Below are 18,098 nucleotides of genomic sequence, written 5' to 3'. Positions count from 1 at the left end.
TTAATAGTTTAAAAAATAATATAGCACCTAAAAATCTCAAAGTAAAATATAGCACTCTCCTCCCCTATCTGTCTCCATATGGCCCCTTCCTAGAGGCAGCCACATTAAATACCTTTAGCTGATCCACTAGGCAACTACTTCTACATGTCTAAATGAGATGCTTCCACTCCTATTACACAATTTACTAACATTAACTGTTATGTATTGATTTCTGGTTGGGATAGATGTAGATTTAGCTCCCTTTATACCCCACCGTCTCTTTTTTCATTTTCTCACCATTGTTCTATTTTTAGTCAAAACATTAACCAGTCTCAACATCACTCTGACCATACAAATGACATGAGGAGATTTTAACCAAGGTGAACCTTGCCAGTAAAGCCCTGAATGGGGACTTTTGAGCAGCTGCAGCTGCAAGAATTCTACTCCTCAGCTCTTGGCTTTGCTGCTCCCTGGTCACCTTTTACATCATGTATGCAGACAGTGCCAAGTTCCCCTGAGAAGATGCTAAGGGGACCAGCCAGCTCGTGGGCCCCTCCCTGTACACGCCAGGTGGTTTTGGAGTGGCCCTGCAATATACTGTGCATCTTTTTAAAAAAACAGTTATACTGAGATATAATTCATATACTGTACAATTTATCCATTTGAAGTGTACAATTCAATTGCTTTTGGCATATTTACAGTGTTGTGCATCCATCAATATGATCAATTTTAGAAAATTTTCACAACCCTGAAAGAAATCCTACCACTCATAGCCCTCATTCCTAAATCCCCACTGCCCTCCCCAGCCCCAGGCACCACTAATCTTCTTTTTCTTTCTATAGCTTTGCCGGTTCTGGACATTTCTTATAAATGAAATCTTATATTGGGTCCTCCTGGCTTCTTTCACTTAGCATAATGTTTTCAAGGTTCATAAATACTGTAGTATATATCAGTACTTAATCTCTATTTATTGCCAAATGATATTCCATTGTATGGATATAGCACATATTATATAACCATTAGTCAGTTGATAGGCATTTGGGTTGTTGCTGCTTTTTGACTGTTATGAATAATGCTGCTATGAATATTCTAGTGCAAGTTTTGGTGCAGACTTGTGTTTCATGTCACTTAGGTATATACCTAAGAGTAGAATTTCTGGGCCATATGATTGTTCTATTTTTAACCATCAGAGCGATATTCAGTCTCTTCCAAAGCAGCTGGACTATTTTACATTCCACCAACAACGTACAGTTAGCCTCCATATCATTGGGTTCTGCATCCAAGGATTCAGCCAACTGCAGATGGAAACATAAACCAATAAAACCAATAAAAATAACAATACAGTAATAACATGATAAAAAGGAAAATATAACAATTATTTACATAGCATTTACATTGTATTAGATATTGTAAGTAATCTAGACATCATTTAAAATATACAGGATGAAGTGTGTAAGTTGCATGCGAATGTTGTGCCATTTTATTTAGGGGACTTGAGCATCTGCAGATTCGGGTATCCTCAGGGTATCCTGGAACCAATCCCCTAAGGAGAGGGAGGGACAATTGTATGAAGGTTTCCATTTCTCCACATTGTTGTCAACACTTGTTATTATCTGACTTTCGGACTGCAGTCATCCCAGTGGGTGTGAAGCAGTATCTCACTGTGGTTTCGATTTGCATTTTCCTGATGGGTAATGATGTTGAGCATCTTTTCCCACGCTTATTGGATGTTGTGGCAGGTTTTTTTTCCTACCATTTTTACTGGACTAGATGTGGCAGATTTTAACATTTGTCTGAATCAGTTCAAACATTTGCAAGGCAATCGTGACTGTCTTGATTTGCCTCTGCTAACCCCCCATCTAATGACATGACTTGAAGTGGCAGCCCATACTTCCACCCTTGTACCAAGACCGCTTTTCTTACCTTCCTCTCTGGGCTAGTCAGGCATCACGAAATAGAGACTTTCTTTAAAAAAAAAAGAAAGATTTTTAAAAAGTTGTTTTATAGTAAAATAAACACAGTTATTTAAAAGACGGGTGTTTGTGTTAGTTTCCTGTTGTTGCTATTTCTCTCTAGCAAAATACCACACACTTAGTGAGTGGCTTCCAATGCCATCCATTTATGAACTCAGAGTTTTGTAGGTTAGAAGTCTGGTACAAAATGACTGGGTACTGTACTTAGGATATCCTAAGGCTGAAATCAAGGTGTCAGTTGGGCTATGCTCTTGCCTAGAGGATCTGGGGGAAAAGTCTTCTTCCACATTCATTGCTATGGGTGGTGGGATTCAGCTTCTTGTGGCTATAGATCTGAGGTGTTTGTTTCCTTGCTGGCTATCAGCTGGGGCTGCCGTCAGCTCCTAGAGGATGTCCCCGTTCCTTGCCAGATGCCCCCTCCATGCTCAACCCAACATGGTGCACTGAAACCTTCTTTTTCTTTTGTGAGACAGTGTCTCACTCTGCTACCCAGGCTGCAGTGCCGTGGTGCTATCACAGCTCACTGCAGCCTCAACCTCTCGAGCTCAAGTGATCCTCCCACCTCAGCCTCCTCAGTATCCAGGACCATTGGCACTTGACACCACATTCAGCTAATTTTTGTATATTTTGTAGAGATGGGGTTTCACCATATTATCCAGGTGGGTCTCAAACACCTGGGCTCAAGCAATCTGCTTGCTTCTCAAAGTGCTGGGACTACAGGTAAGTCCCACTGTTCCAGGTCTGAATCTTTCTTAAGCTTCTATTCCCTGACGTCTCTGACCTCTAGACCCAGATTTAAAGAACTTACCGCAGGCCCATTGGGTAACTCTCTTTATTAAAGGTAACTGTGCCATGTGATGTGAGCTAATCACAGGAGTGACATCTATCATATTCAAAGGCCTGATGAGTAAATAAGGCATGTACACCTGGACAGGGGTGTCTTGGGGAATCGTCTTAGAATTCTGTCCACACAGCCAGCATATGTATGCATTTTAGAATGATGTTCATAAGAAAATATAATTGAAATGTAGGAGTGGCCTTTGAAAGAGCTAACTTTAGTTATCCGGAAAATGTACTTCCGTGGAAGTCTTCACCTCCTGATAACATAAGGCAGATGAAGTGTCATCACAAATGAGAAGACCCAGCATTTCAGTGAATTGATGAAGTTCATTAGGCAGCAAGTGTATTGACAGAGCTGTTTCCTTTGGCAAGAAATACCAGCAAAAATGCGCAAGAAGTGAGCATGTACAACAAAACTGAGGGTTTAATTAAGCATAAATCTTTTTTGACCCTATGGACTGAATATTTTCCTAAAATATGATGCACTTTTCTGCTTTCATTTACTAACTCTGAATGATGTTTTAGAATTCTGCAGAGCCTCTGGGTGTTTGCTATTGGCCATTTAGGCATCTGTCAAATTCCTAAAGATGCAAAACATTAGGGAATTACGAAACACAGGCATAAACTCTGTCCAGCAGAGGTGCAAGGTTGCCTGGATGCGGAGAGACAAATTTATAGAGATAGAAAGAAGATTAGTAGTGGCCAGTGCCTGGGAGGAGAAAGGAACAGGGAGTGGCCGTTAATAAATATGGAATTTTTGAAAGAGAGGATCTAAATTAGACAGTGGTGACGGCTGCACAACTCTTAAATACATTAGAAATGATTGAATTATATATATATATTTAAATTTATTTGTTTTTTTCAGACAGGGTCTCACTATGTCGCCAAGGCTGGAATACAGTGGCACCATTTTGGCTCACTGCAAACTCTGCCTCCTGGGTTCAAGCGATTCTCATGCCCCAGCCTCTGAGTAGCTTGGATTACAGGTGTGTGCCCACTCCCGCTTAATTTTTGTATTTTTTAGTAGAGAGGGATTTCACCATGTTGGCCAACCTTGTCTCCAACTCCTGGCCCCAAGGGATCCACCTGCCTCAGTCTCCAAAAGTGCTGGGATACAGGTGTGAGCCACCACACCTGGCCTAAATTATAAACTTTAAAAGAGTGAATATTAACAGTATGTAAGTTATATCTTAGTAAAGTTGTTATTAAAAAAGGAAAATTAGCTGGATATAGGAAAAGAATAATTCCAATAACAACTTTCTAAAATAAATTCCCAATCCAATGTAAATTCTGCAAAAGCAAGGCAATTGTAAAAAATGCTGTATATGTACCTATCTAGCCTGTTACCCATCTGCTTAGTACCTAGCACATTGCTGAGTACACAGGGACTTATATGATTGTAAGTATTTATCAATGATCTGGACCAAAATGATACCTAATAAGTTAACCCTTGTTGTCAAATTGCATATGGAACAATTTGTTTGGGGGAGGAAAGGCTATCACTGCTATGATTTTAATGGGCATCATTTATTTATTTAGTCACTTAGCAAATATTTATTGGGCACCACCATGTGTCAGGCTCTGGGGATACCATGGTTGATAAGACAGTGTGGTACCTGCCTAACAGGGGGCCACAGGGTAAGTGGTGAAAAACAAGAAGGATATTCTAGAAGCATTCTATAAGCAAGTATTTCATAATATTAAATGATGCCATCTCATGATGGGGGATAGAATAACTGGTCCTCTGATGAATTGCAGGTGAATGGGCAAATGAACTTTGTGGTATAAATAAAAATCCTTAAAAGCACCTTTTGCTTTAACAAAATTCCTTTTGGAAATCAATTACTAGAAAGTCAGCTGTGCTCAGTACTATACCACTGACCACTTGGAGACAACTTATCAGAAAATGGCATAAGGATACAGAAATGAACAATCAAAGAGTTCAAAAATATTCTTGACAGAAACAAACCAGTGTTGGCCAGGTGTGGTGGCTCACACCTATAATCCCAGCACTTTGGAAGGCCACAGTTGGCAGATTGCCTGAGCTCAGGAGTTCGAGACCAGCCTGGGCAACATGGTGAAACCCCGACTCTACCAAAAATACAAAAATTAGCTGGGCGTGGTGGTATGTGCCTGTAATCCCTGCTACTCAGGAGGCTGAGGCACGAGAATTGCTTCAAACCAGGAGGCGGAGATTGCAGTGAGCCAAGATTGCACCTCTGCACTCCAGCCTGGGTGACAGAGCAAGACTATGGCTCAAAAAAGAGAGAAACAAACCAGTATTCATTAGGGAATTGGTTAAATATGTTTAATAGATCCATGCGATGCAGTACTAAGTAGCTGTAATATTTTCTGAGGGCTTGCATAACAAATGACCACAAACTGGTTTTCCAAAAACAATGAAGATTTCTTCTCTCCCAGTTCTGGAGACCAGAGTCTGAAATGCAGATGTTGGCACGGCCAAGTTCCTTCTGACAGCCTTGAGGTAGGACGTATTCCACGCCCCTCTCATAGCTTTAGGTGGTCACCGGCAATCCTTGGCATTCCTTCATGCTGTAGTTCGGTTTGTGTGTCCTTCAGTTCTCGTGTTAAAATTCTATCCCCAGTGTTGGAGGTAGGGCAGAATGGGAGGCTTCTAAAGCAACCTGATTTCTAAACACCCATGACCATCGGTCACGGGGATGGATCCCCTCATGAATGCCTTGGCGCTGTCCTCGCAGTAATGACTGGGTTCTTGCTCGATCAGTTCCTGCGAGAGCTGGTTGTTCCAAAGAGCCTGGAACCTCCCTCCTCGGTCTCTTGCTTCCTCTCTTGCCATGTGATCTTCACACATTTCAGCTCCCCTTCACCTTCCACCGTGAGTGGAAGCTTCCCGAGGCCCTCATCAGAAGCAGGTGTTGGTGCCATGCCTCCCACACAGCCTGCAGAACGGTGAGCCCAATAAACTCGTTGCCTTTATAAACTACCCAGCCTCAGGTGTTTCCTTACAGCAACATCAATGGGCCGAGACACCTGGCTTGTAGCTGTATCGCTCCAACATCTGCCTCTGTCTTCATAGGGTCTTCTTTCTCTTATGTCTCTGTGCCCAGATTTTCTTCTCATAGGAACGCCAGTCACTGGATGTAGGGTCCACTCTAATTCAGAGAGACCCCGTCTTAGCCTGATTCCATCTGCAAAGACTCCATGTGCAAATACGGTCACAGTCACAGGTTCTGGGTGGACATAAATTTGGAGGAGACACCATTTAACCCAGTACAGTAATTCTCAAAATGATGTTGAAAAAAAGTCCAGTTTATTAAGTGAAAAAAGCATACTACCACATGATATAATTTTGTGTAAAAAGAAAAAAAGTTGCTTGTGTAAGCGAGCATGTTACTTGCTGTGTTCTCCCAATGCCTGATCCTTATCATCCGAACTCAAGGACACCCTTCATGAGACAACAGAAAATTCAGGGTCTTCTGATAGTCCCGAAAAAGCGACCACATTAAAAGCTATAGGCCAACATGCTGAATCCCTGTCTCTACTAAACATACAAAAAATCAGCTGGATGTGGTGGTGGGTGCCTGTAATCGCAGCTTCTCTGGAGGCTGAGGCAAGAGAATCGCTTGAATCCCAGAAGCGGAGGTTTGCAGTGAGCTGAGATTGTGCCATGGCACTCCAGCCTGGACAACGAGAGCGCAACTCTGTTTCAAAACCCACCCCTAATAAAACTATAGGAGATCCTTTAATACAAATGAATTATGTACTGGGAAATGATTGATTCTGATGGGGAAGGTGTGGGCATATTCAGAATAGACAGCTAAGTAAAAATTTTAAAATCAAGAAGGGGCAATAAAAGTGACAGGACAGGCCACGCGTGGTGGCTCATGCCTGTAATCTCAGCGTTTTGGGACACCAAGGCAGGTGGATCACCTGAGGTCTGGAGTTTGAGACCAGTCTGGCTAACATGACGAAATCTCGTTTCTAGTAAAAATACAAAAATTAGCTGGGAATCACGATGCATGCCTGTAATCCCAGCTAATTGGGAGGCTGAGGCAAGAGAATCGCTTGAACCCAGGAGGTGGAGGTTGCAGTGAGCCAAGATCGTGCCATTGCACTCCAGCCTGGGCAACAGAGCAAGACACCATCTCAAAAAATATGTAAATAAATGAAAAACAAAAGTGACAGAGACATTGATGGATAGCTAAATAAAGAGGAGCTAATGAAGCATCTTTGGATGATGTAAGCAGAAACAGGAGTAAATGACAAGGCCTGGGCATTGTCGTAGGGGTTTGGCACGAGGCCAGCTCTGGATGTCTGCGCTACCTGACATTTGGGAGGAACTTCCCCTCCCTTTGCAGTGTCAAGCTGAGTTGGGCAGCAGGCACTGGAGCCTTCAGTTGGAGCTGCCAAAGTTCTGTCACTTTTTGGTTCCCTGGTGGCATAATGGGAGTTTCCTGAGCAAATTAAATTTCTCCAGTGGAGGAAGGTAGGAGAAACACATAGCATTAGAGGAAAGTTGCTGAGTTTTAAACCCAAATCTCATTTCTATGATGGCCTTAGCAGACTTGCAGACTTGAATTTTGAAAGACACACACCTGTGTATATGCACGTACACACACACACACACACACACACACACACACACACACATGTCATCTTGTGTGATTAGTATGTGCTTAGCCCAGCATTAAGGAACCCTCATGGGCCAGACCATGTGGGTTCTAATCCCAGCAGAGCCACTTGCTAGGGTTTACCCCTGGGCAAATTACTTAACCTCTCTGTGCTCTAATTTCCTCACTTGTAAAACAGGGTTAAGATTATTACCCTCTTCACAGGGTTTTACAAGTCCTCATTAGCTTCCAGTATTAATGATTTTAGGTGGCTTCATATATTTAGTTAATTTTTTCTTTACAGCAAATATTCAGCAAGGACAAAACAATTGGGACTGGACATGGTGGCTCACACCTGTCATCTCAGCACTGTGGGAGGCGGAGGCAAGTGGATCACTTGAGTCCAGGAGTTTGAGATCAGCCTGAACAACACAGTGAGACCCTGTCTCTACAAAAACTACAAAGTTAGGTGGGTGTGATGGCACCTGCCTGTAGTCCCAGCTACTCGGGAGGCTGAGGTGGGAGGATCCCTTGAGGTTGGGAGGCAGAGGTTGTAGTGATCTGAGATCACATCACTGCACTCTAGCTTGGGTGACAGAGTGAGAGCCTGTCTCAAAAACAACAATAATTTAGATTTAGAAGAAAGAATCTTAGGCTGAAAATCTGGAGTGTTGAGATGAGGCTGAGTCTTCAGCCCTGTTACCCCCTCACTGTGTAGTGAGCACAGGTCACCCTCCATCTCTGGGTGGGAGCTCCTCGTTGCCAAATGCAGGTCTTGGAGTTGACCTGAGGTTTCTTCATGGTGCTCTAAGGTACTCACTTCAGGGAGAAGAAAACAAGGAGGAAATGAGTCCCAAACAACTTCTAAGGCAATTCTGATTTTTAAAAAAGCTTTCAACTTTGAGATCAGCATTGATTCACATGCAGTTGTATAAAATAATACAGAGAGATCCCATATATACCCCTCACCCAGTTTTGCATATCTTGTACAACATCACGACCAGTAAATTGACATTGATGTGATCCACTGACCTCTTCAGATTTCACCAGTTTTCCATGTGCTCATTTGTACGCATGTGTGTGTTCAGTTCTATGCAATTTTATCACGTGTAGATATGCGGGACCATCACCGTAAAGATACAGAACAATCATTACAAGTATACCTTTGTGCTACCCTAGTAAAGCCACACGTATTTCCCAGTGTCCTCGCTTCCCTAATCCCTGACAATCCCTATTCTGTTCTCCATCTCTATGATTTTGTCATTTCAAGATTATATCAATGGGATCCTGCAGTACAGGACCTTTTGAGATTGGTTTTTCCAGTTAGTTAAGTTCCCTTGAAATTCTTGCAAATCGTCTTGTATTTCAGTGCTTTATTTTTCCTTCTTATTGCTGAGTAGTATTCCAGGAGCTCTTATTTTTACTGCTACACATATTGGTCTTGCTTGAGAGATTTCATTTAAAGAAAGGCTTCCTCAGCTCCAAAGAAATGTTTGAGAACCATTGAATAGAACAATTAGATTGCAAAATTCTAAGACCCTGGTTATGAAGATAAAGATAATCTCTACATTAAAATTTGTATAGCTGTTTCCATTTAACAGTGAAATAAATCCCCTGACCCTCATAGGCATAATTTTATCTAACCTTGGACAGAAACAAGAGAGAACAGGATTGAGAGAGAGAGAATTTACTCCTGGGGGAGAATTAAAGACTTTCCAGTCTTTTAAACTTAGGAGAAAAGAACATCTTTAGTTATCTCTGTTGGTATAACTTATGTTCAATTTTCCTTCTCTTTTCATTCCATCATTGCCTGGTGGCATTTTCCCTCGATTCCCCAAACGCTGTTCCAAAAAAAAAAAAAGTCACTTAAAAAATGTTTTATCTTTTTTTTTTTTTTGAGACAGAGTCTTACTCTGTCAGCCAGGCTGTAGTACAGCAGCACAACCATGGCTCACTACACCCTCAACCTCCGGGTGCAAGCGATCCTCCCACCTCAGCTTCTCGAGTAGCTGAGACTACGGGCATGCACCCCCACGCCTGGTTAATTTTTGTATTTTTTTGTAGAGAGGGTTTTACAATGTTGCTCAGGCTGGTCTCAAACTCCTGGGCTCAAGCCATCCTCCCGCTTCAGCCTCCCAAAGTGCTGGGATTACAGGAGTGAGCCACTGCCCCCAGCCTCAAAATGTTGAATTGTAAAAGCCAGGAATACATTTCATTTCTTGACCTTCCAGTAAGAGAAAAGCCTGCTGTGTATTTTGGACGGGGAAATATAAAGACATATTCTTTTCATGGAAATGAAGCCTGGGCTTCTTGTTAATCACTTGAGATGACTGCAGAGCAAATTATAAGCAATAAAAATAAAACTATTAAGTGTGTATGTGCCTTGGTTCTTCTCAAGTTCCTCTCCCGAGCATTTAAGCTCTCCAAAGTCTATGAATGAGGATTCAGCATTTGATTGTGCAAACACCAGGACATCAGATGCTCAGATAGAAAAGGAATGGTGTCCCAGAGGTCAACGCAATTAATATGCACTTCATAACACCTCATGCCTACACATTTCTTGTGGCCATTATGACTGCTTGTCAGAACACGAATTATGGGTTAGGCCTAGTGTTGTGAGGAAGACAGATCATTTCTCCCCAAGGCAAGATTTCCGCTCTAATTTCTTTCCTTCGGTGCCTCTGAGTTATCACCCTCTTCCTCCATGTGTGCCAGCTCTTCTGGACTTTCCTCTTTGTCTTTCACCTCCCTGTTCTTCCTTCCTCCAAATGCCCTGAAAGGCAAACTTGAAAGAAATTAACAAGTATTCAAGAGTTTAGAGATGCCTGCCTCCCTTTTATTTTTATTTTTTATTTTTTTGAGATGGAGTCTTGCCTATTGCCCAGGCCGGAGTACAGTGGTGCGGTCTCGGCTCACTTCAACTGTTATGAGTTTGCAATTTGCCTAAATTTGGATGGGTTTCACCATTGGCTCCCAAGGGCAGGAATTGTTGTGTGTATACACACACACACACACACACACACACATATATATAGAGAGAGAGACAGAGACGGAGTTTTGCTCCTGTTGCCCAGGCTGGAGCACAATGGCATTATCTTGGCGCACTGTAACCTCTGCCTCCTGGGTTCAAGCGATTCTCCTGCCTCAGCCTCTTGAGTAGCTGGGATTACAGGCGCCCATGACCACGCCCAGCTAATTTTTTGTATTTTTAGTAGAGACAGAGTTTCACCATATTGGTCAGGTTGGTCTAGAACTCCTGACCTCAGGTGATCCACCTGCCTTGACCTCCCAAAGTGCTGGAATTACAGACATGAGCCACCGTGCCCGACCTGTTGTCTTTAAATGTATTGCCCTATTTTCAGTGTTTATATGCTTGTCACATCGTAGGCACTAAATATTTATTACATGAATTTGTTAAATAAATTTACCAAAAAACATGCAGTTTTGAAAGAATGTTTTGGATGTGAAAAGAGACACTTTCTATCAAAAATATCAAATCATTTCTCGACACATTTCTATTTGACCACATATTCTGTGCCAGGAATTTTAAATGATAGAGCAATAAATAAACTCAGTCTAGTACAATTAAGAATATATATTTTAGCACTCTATTTCATATGGTAACCTTGATGCAGGGCAGGCCAGCCCCAGACTGGAGCTCAGCCCTGATGTGTTCTTTGCTTCGCCCAGGAAAGAATTCAAGGGCGAGCCAGCGGTAGAAGAAAAGAGCTTTACTGAAGCAGCAGTGTTATAGCCCAGGCTGCGTTACAGCTCTGTCACTCCTCCAGCAGAGCAGGGCCACCCCATAGACAGCGTGCTGAGACTAGCAACTCAGTAGTTCTATAGTCATACTTATACCTACTTTTAATTACGTGCAGATTAAGGTGTGGATTATGCAGAAATGTCTAGAAAAAGGGTAAGAATGTCTGAGGTGTGGAGTCATTGGCATGGAAAGAATGGTAACTCCTGGATGTTCCCATGGCAATGGTAAACTGAAACGGCACCCTGGTCAGTGTGTCTTATGGAAAGCTGCTTCCGCTCCATCCCTGTTTCAGCTAGTCGTCAACTTGGTCCAGTGTCTAAGCTCTGCCTCCAGAGTCGAGTGCCACGTCTTACATCATCCTCACTTAACTTAATATAAGTTATTCTAATCTGCGTCTTCCAAGTCATTCCTCAAGGTGGGAATGAGTCTCCCCTTGCCTTTTTTCCTTCAGATGGAGAAACTGTGACTCCGAGAGACTGTCCCCTACCAGCAAGTGGCAGAGACTTCCACCCAGGTATTTAGAGACCAGGCAAGTGACAGGGACTAATTTAGAGCTTTGCTTAAATGTTAGAGCCCCGTATACAGCCAGTTCCTTCCCATATTTGAACACATGCAGATTGTGATGGTTAATTTGATTTGTCTACTGGACTGGGCGGAGGGGTGCCCAGATACCTGCTCAAACATTATGTCTGGATGGGTTGTGAGGGGGTTTATGAAAAAGACTGTCATGTGAATTGCTGCACTGAGTAAAAAAGATTCACCATCGGTCACGCACCATCCAATCTGTTGAGGGCGTGAATAGAACAGAAAGGTAGAGGAAGAACCAGCTTTCCTGGTTCTCCAGCTTGCAGACAGCATGTTGTGTGATTTCTCGGCCTCCACAATCACATGATAAATCCCCTGCTATGTGTCTGTCTATATCATATTAGTTCTGTTTCTCTGGAGAACCCTGTATACTCTCAGTACACCCTCATGGAATTATCACGCAGATACCAACTGAACATTCACTAAAGGGTTAGGTGCTTCATGGAAATTCACAGATAAGTAAGACATGACCCGTGCTCCCAAAAAGCTTACAGATGAGTAGTGAACCTGACAGATTCAAAGTCAAATTTGCTACAAAGACAGGATCGACGTGGAGGGGAAAGTGAATATAGCTTGGTGTTTGTAAACAATGTCTTTAAGGTCGGACAGCTCTGTGACTTTAGGTGAGAAGCTCACTCTCTGAACCTCAGAAAAGTGGACTTATTGAAAATGCATAATCCCTATGGATCACTGAGATGATGATGTCACCCACTACACAAGCTGATGTAAGTGGCACACTTAGCACAGCACCAGCCATACTTATAAGCTCATGATAACTGGTATTAGAAGTAGTCTGGAGAAAGAAGCCCTCCCTCTTTTTTTCTATCAGCAAACCTAGTGTGTATTAGATTGAACTATATATAAACGTGCTGCTTTTGTAGCTTAAAAGCATTCAAATGTCAAAAATTTCATGTGGTTCAACCTAATCAGATTATTCATTGGGAGCAATTGATAGACAAGTCTATAAACAGGGAACGAAGTGTCTTAAAACTCAGGAAAACCAGGGCACTCTGATTTGCTGTGACCATTTGGCTCAGTGTCCCCTGGACTGGTCACTACCCTGCCTCCCTCTCTGAAACCTCCCTCTCTGCTCAACTGGTGAGTTCCCAGCTACAAAACTTCAAGAAAGGAAATACCAGTAGCTGTAAGAGTGTCACAACTTGGTTTTATGTGGCAGTAACCAACCCCTAGCCAATTGTAGAGTTTGGCTAGCAGTATACTCCACACCTTGTTAAAAAAATCATATAGAAACTTCTGTGTGAGTTCATTGTACAGCACTTGCTACTTAGGAGGACCACTTGCTGACAGGGCAGGGAGGTTGGGCTTTTAAAAGCAAGTTTCAGTAAGGGGTTGGTTTCTAATTGACCAGCAAGTATCCCTACTGAGGTCAAAGAACAGATGTTGGGCAAAGAAGGTACCTAGGGTGGAGAATAGGAAAGGAAGTGGTGCACCGTTTGCTAAAACTTTAAGAAGCATAAAGGTCTATTTTCTCATCCTGGCTTTCCCTGGCTCACTGGGTGATTTGAACAAGTTGTTTCCCCTACTTGAGCCATTATTTTCTCTTTTTCGTAATGGAGCTAAAGAGTAAAATAGCTACCACAAAGGGCTGTTGGAAGAATTAATTAAAATAATGTGTGTAAATTACATGGCACATTCGTGGTTAATATCATTTTTCCAGTGTCTGATGTATGCCAAGAATCATACTAGGAACTTTACATTTATTTTTTCAATTAATTCTTGCAGCAACTCTATGAGGTGAACACACTTATATCCATTCTGCAAGAAGAAACTGCATTCAGGCTGGGTGCAGTGGCTTATACCGATAATCTCAGCACTGTGGGAAGCCAAGGTGGGAGGATTGCTTGAACCCAGGCATTTGAGACCAGCCTCAGCAACAAAGTGAGAACCCCATCTCTACAAAAAAAATTAAAAATTAGCTGGGCATGGTGGTACACACCTATAGTCCCAGCTGCTTGGGAGGCTGAGGAGGAAGGATTACTTGAGCCTAGGAAGTTGAGGCTGTAGTGAGCTGTGATCACACCAGTGCATTCCAGCCTGGGCAATAGAGCAAGACCCTGTCTCTCAAAAAATAAAAAATAAAAAATAAACTGCATTCAAAAGGTTAAGCCACCTATTGGAAGTCATACAGCAAAAAAAAAAAAAAAAAAAAAAAAAAAAAAAAAAAAGAAGAAGGAAAAAAGAAACAACTAACAACTAGAATTTGAATCATAAAGGAAGATTTGGATTTGGATAACTTGGAGGGTTAACAGAAATTGCTGTTTGATTGTCTCTTTAAATCCCAGTTCCAATTCAGTGACACTTGGCACATATTTATCATGCTCAGACTCATTGCCGGGTGCTCTGTTAGGTGAACGCAACATGATCTCACACTCACCTGTTGAAACTTTCAGTGACTTGTGACTAAAATTTTTAAAAAGTTAAAGACAGCACCTAAATGAAAATAAGCATGAGGGACGTCCCGACTTATTTCTACAGCTGCATGAAAGAGCTTCTGGAACATTCTAGGAAGGGAGTGTCTGGTGGCCTCTGCCACCCACCTGCTCCCTATGGACAGATAAGAACAACTCTCTGGGCTAGTGGAGAGACGTGTAAGTTTCAATTAGCTCACTTTTATAGAGCATATTTCCAGAGGCATACTTTTCGACACAAGTGGGGCGCCCCCCATGTGCATGTGCAGACCCCGGGTTTTGGACGGTCGTTAAGGGAGGAAGCATTGCCCAATGCAGGCACTAAAACAGGCGGAGACACACGGGCTAATTCTCCTGCCCTGACCCCCACTTCTTGCACCTGGAAAATTATAACCTAGAAACAACTGGCTCTTTAGTTGTGGGGAACCACGCACAGGCTGAAACAGCTTCCTATGCCCAAGGCTGACCAGTCACCCCCTCTTTTCCCAGCCCTCGCCCCCTAGCAAGGAAGCAGACTAGCTGACTCTGAACTTTCTTTTAGGTGTCCGAAGCTAAGATACACCCTTCTAGCATTAGGAAGAAAGACCATTTCCTTCATCACCTGTATCACACCTCATCACCTGTATCACACTGCTGTAAAGAACTGCCTGAGGCTGAGTCTCGTAGCTCACACTTGTAATCCCAGCACTTTGGGAGGCCGAGGTAGGCAGATCGCATGAGGCCAGGAGTTCCAGAACAGCCTGGCCAACATGGCAAAACCCCATCTCTACTAAAAATACAAAAATTAGCCAGGCATGGTGGCTGTAATCCCAGTTACTCATGAGGCTGAGACACCAGCACTGGCTGAAAAAGAAAGAAAGAAAGAAAGAAAGAAAGAAAGAAAGAAACTGCCTGAAACTGGGTAATTTATAAAGGAAAGAGATTTAATTGACTCACAGTGCAGCATGGTTGGGGAGGCCCCAGGAAATTTACAATCATGGCAGAAGGCGAAAGGGAAGCAGGCACCTTCTTCACAAAGTGGCAGGAAGGAGAAAGCAAACAAGCAAAGAGGGGAAGAGCTCCTTATAAAACCATCAGATCTCTTGAGAACTCCCTCACTAACAGGAGAACAGCGTGGGGGAAACCACCTCCATGATCCAAACACCTCCCACCAGGTCCTGCCCTTAACACTTGGGGATTTTGGGGATTACAACGTGAGATGAAATTTGGGTGGGGACACAGAGCCAAACCGTATCACCACCCAAAGATATCAACCGTTAGAATGCTACCACTTCTAGGTTTCTATATTTTCTTTTTAATTTTGCAATACATATTTTCACAAGTCATTGTCTTTTTTCTTTCAAGATTGGATATTCTTTCACAAAGATAGTATCTCTGTTTCTGATTATTAAACATTGCACCCATCCCCACTCACAATGACAAAACATCCATTACATGATGTGATACTACTTGGGGCCCTACAATATTAACAGCAAACACTTAAATTCTTTATATTACTATGTTGAGCATGTTCTCAGCACTCTACACTGAACATAAGGACTTACTTAATCCACACGGCAACTCTATGATATGACTTTTACTATTATACCTAACTTACTGGTGAGAAAACCGGAGACACGGTGATATATCCAATACGTGACAGAGCTGGGATTTGAACCCAGGGAATCTTCCTCCAGACACCATGCTGTCAACTAGGATTAGACTACCTCTCAGATTGGCAAACTTAAACTAGTGATGATAACTAGAGTTGATGGGGGTATGGAGCGACATACCTTCATGAATACAGATGAGAGGACAAAGTGGTAGAAATTTGTGCAGGGCAGGACAGGCACAGTAGCTGACGCCTATAATACCAGCACTCTGGGAGGCTGAACAGGGGGTGGATTGTTTGAGCTCGGAAGTTTAAGACCAGCCTGGACAACACGGCAAAGCCCCAACTCTACAGACAGTACACACACACACACACACACACACACACATACAAAAAGTAGCCAGGCATGGTGGTGTGTTCCTGTAGTCTCAGCTACTCAGGAGGCTGAGGAGAGAGGATCACTTCAGCCTGGGAGGTCGAGGCTGCAGTGAGCTGAGATCCTGCCACTGCCCTCCAGCCTGGGCGACAGAGTGAGACCCTGTATCCAAAAAAGAGAAAAGAAATTTTTGGAGGGCAATTTGGGAGAATTTATAAAAAATGTATACATTTGTTTCACCTAGCAACTTTGCATTTTAGACTCAACATCTAAATCATAGATATCCACCAAAAAAATACACACACACTGTCAAGGTTCACTGCAGCATAGTTTGTATAGGAAAACTTTGAATAATTAAATTAGTGAATATATGCCATGAAAAATTGATGGCTAAATCTTGACAAACATATATCAAAACAAAGAACTCAGGTATAAAGAAAAGGACTGATGCTCAGTGCTGTGCCCATTTAAATAGAAAATTAAGATTAAAGAACTGTGCTAAGAGTAGATTTTAAGTGTTTTCACTTCAAATAAATCAGTATGTGAGGTAACACATATGTTAATAATTAACCTGATTTAGCCATTTCACAATATATACATATTTTAAAACATCATGTTGCACATCAGAAAGAGATACAATTTGTATGTATCAATAAAAACTTAAAAATTTTAAAACTTCAAAAAGAGCTATGAAAATCATGATTACAAAAATAGAATATTCATGTTACGAACGTTGACAAAATAAAACAATATAACTAAGAAGTCAGGATGGGGGGAGGGAAAGTGAGAAGTAATAAAGAATACTCACTTCTTAATCTTTTCAGGTATTCAAACTGTCAAATATTGCAATTTGTCCTATTTATTTACTTATTTATTTATATTTTAGAAGCAGGGTCTTGATTTGTTGCCCAGGCTGGAGTGCAGTGGTGCAAACATGGCTCACTGCAGCCTCAACCACCTGGCTTAAGCCATTCTTTGGCCCCAGCCCCGCGACTATAGGCATGTGCCACCACCCCTGGCTACTTTTTTAATTTTAATTTTAATTTTTATTTTTATAGAGATGGGAGTGTCTCTATGTTGCCTCGCCTGGTTTCCAACCCCTGGCCTCAAGTAATCCTCCCACCTTGGTCTCCCACAGTGCTGGGATTACAGTGTGCGCTACTATACCCATCCTGAAGTTTGTTTCAAACATGATTCTAAGAACTCAATATTTTTCACGACCTTATTGTCTTTATGTAGATTTTTTAAAGAAAAGGCTATCTTTTGTGGTAAAGAAAGTTGTACTAAATTTCTTCCCTTTTCTTTTTCTCCTGTACAAGGAATTATTTTTCTTTAATTAATTAAATAAAACATATTGAATGTTTTGTATTGAAAAATTTCCCATTATGCTCAGATTGTGGTCTCCAAATATTAATTTACACTGAAAGGAACCAAGGCTTCTTGGCTAAATGACTGATTACAGGTTGGGGGAAGGAAATGGATGGGCAGGGGGCATATTTTTATACCAAAAGGCTGGGAAGCTGTTAAAAACTCCTGAGGTCTGGACAAAGGACTCGGAAGCTGATAGGATAGGCTCTCACTGGCTAAAAACGAGAGAATTTGAGCATAAATAAGGATAACACATTGAAATACATTAAATACATTTGAATTCAAGAGTTCATAATGACACTCAAGAATTCACTAATTCCTTTTAGGGGATGCTAGGAAACCAACTCATTATTTTGAAAATTGGAAAATAAAGGAAAAGAAATAAACATTTACCCTGCTTTTCATGTAAGAATGATACCTTAAGGTAATAAAAGAGTGTATGTTCATGACAAGCCAGAGCTACACAATGAAATCACTATCTGTACAAAAAATACAAAAATTAGCGAGGTGTGGTGGCACATGCCTGCAGTTCCAGCTACTTGGGAGGCTGGGGTGGGAGGATTGCTTGAGCCCAGGAATTCGAGGCTGCAGTAAGCAATGAT

Source organism: Macaca nemestrina, chromosome 10, assembly GCF_043159975.1.
Source record: "Macaca nemestrina isolate mMacNem1 chromosome 10, mMacNem.hap1, whole genome shotgun sequence".
NCBI lineage: Eukaryota > Metazoa > Chordata > Mammalia > Primates > Cercopithecidae > Macaca > Macaca nemestrina.
The sequence above is the reverse complement of the archived record's forward strand: the minus strand, read 5'-3'. Positions refer to the sequence as shown.